We start from the raw sequence: 1,941 nt of genomic DNA, 5'->3' as shown, positions 1-1,941 counted from the left end.
TACGGTGTTATGCTGCGTAATGTTCTTAGGGAAGATGCTCTTTTTTACTTGGTTGCTACGTCTGCCCCTGGTAGCTGAATGGTCAGCATGACGGAATGTCATACCTAACGGCCTGGGTTCGATTCCCAGCTGGGTCAGAGATTTTCTCCACCCAGGGACTGGGTGTTGCGTTGTCCTTATCATCGTCATTTCATCCCCATCGACACACATGTCGCCGAAGTGGCGTCAACACGAAAGACTTGTACCAGGCGAACTGTCTACCCGACGGGAGGCCCTAGCCACATGGCATTTCCGTTTACTTGGTTGCTATACCTGGATATGATCTGACTTCATTCATATGATGAAATGGTTAGCAGTAGTTAACGCTCTTGCTTGTGTGCTCTAGTGAAGGAATAGTGGTAAGCTTCACCTGCGTTCAAAGGAAGAGGGTGCCGATTTAAACAACTACAGTAAAAGCATATGATGGCTGAAGGCTGAGAGGAGCGTTTCTCCAGCAGAACCTGGGTGAAGACATTTGTGGACGGTCCAGTCCCTCAGTCTCATTGTACAGACATGTTGGATGGCGCCGGTCGGTCGGCGGCCGCATCCAGGTAGACTGACTAGCGCCAAGGAGTCACCACTGGGTATTGGCAGAGCATTGATGACAGGGAATAAACCAAAGGATGGGCCTTTGTTAGGCAGGAAGCCGATGAGACGACCGCGTATTTCTGCGAATTTCCATGGGACAGGTCAGTGGCGTCCAGACGTCCAGACACTGCTATAAAACATATTTGTGAACCCAGGAGGCTTTTGGCGAGTTAATGGCCATTCTTTGGAAAGTTCGAAATGGACGCAAAAGGGGAGGTAACAATCTATTTATGGAGGGCTGTGGTTCTATCAAGGTCACGCTTTTAGCAAAAGACATGGCGTAAGCACGTGGGAAAGAGGCCGCAAAGCTGAATCTTTTTTCCATTTCTCCCAGTTATTTTTTAAAGTTGCTGATTGGTCAAATCGGTGTATGCAGAGCAAGGGGCGGTCTCCCAGCCTCGAGTGCAGCACTCCAGCTCGTGAGTGGCTTGGGCTAAAGTGGGAGTAGTCTAAGATGTAAATGTGCTATGCTACTGAGCTGGCGACGAAAGCTGAGAAAAAGAGAAGAGGACACTCTTGTACTGGCAATTCGCTAGTAAAGAACTACTGGTCTTTATCTAAACGGTGGGACTTGTGTCCTCTGCTAGTGTGCCATTTAGAGCCTGTGTCAGTCACCATCTGAACTGTCAGGGGTACTATTTCTAGCATCATGCACACAATGAGTGATGCGTGGATGTACTTATTTGTTTTGAGTCGGCCAACTAACATTTGACACATTTCGTCACGGGTAGTCGTGGCACAGAGTCAAATTGGTTTGGCAGACCAGCAAACGGGTCCACCTGCACACTGGAATACACCGAGGTTTCAGATGCTGTGTTCCGAATTAGCCAAACGCGAGACTGTGTACTTGCATTTCTTCGGGCGTGCGGCGTTAATAACACGTTATATTTAATATATCTCATCTTTGTACACATATTTCACTTGTATCTGTAGCGACTTTGGCAACGGCCTTGCCGCAGTCGTACCACCGGTTCCCGTCAGATCACCGAAGTTAAGCACTGTCGGGCGTGGCCGGCACTTGGATGGGTGACTATCTGGGCCGCCATGCGCTGTTGCCATTTTTCGGAGTGCACTCAGCCTCGTGATGCCAATTGAGGAGCTATTCGACTAGACAGTAGCGGCTCCGGTCAAAGAAAACCATCATAACACCGGGAGAGCAGTATGCTGACCAACGTCCCGCCTATCTGCAGCCTCATCTGAGGATGACGCGGCGGTCGGATGGTCCCGATGGGCCACTTGTGGCCTTAAGACGGAGATCCTTGTAGCGAATTTCGTCCTGCAGCTTCGTTTTCATGCAGCTGAATCCATATGACG

General features: G+C 49.7%; 1 pseudogene; it reads left to right on the top strand.

The window, feature by feature from the left end:
* The first annotated feature begins 1,567 nt into the window (after positions 1–1,567).
* On the top strand, positions 1,568–1,685 carry LOC124790798 (annotated as a pseudogene).
* The last annotated feature ends 256 nt before the right edge of the window (positions 1,686–1,941 follow it).

This window comes from Schistocerca piceifrons, chromosome 3 (genome assembly GCF_021461385.2).
Source record: "Schistocerca piceifrons isolate TAMUIC-IGC-003096 chromosome 3, iqSchPice1.1, whole genome shotgun sequence".
NCBI classification, from domain to species: domain Eukaryota; kingdom Metazoa; phylum Arthropoda; class Insecta; order Orthoptera; family Acrididae; genus Schistocerca; species Schistocerca piceifrons.
This window is presented reverse-complemented; position numbering and strand designations above follow the sequence as displayed.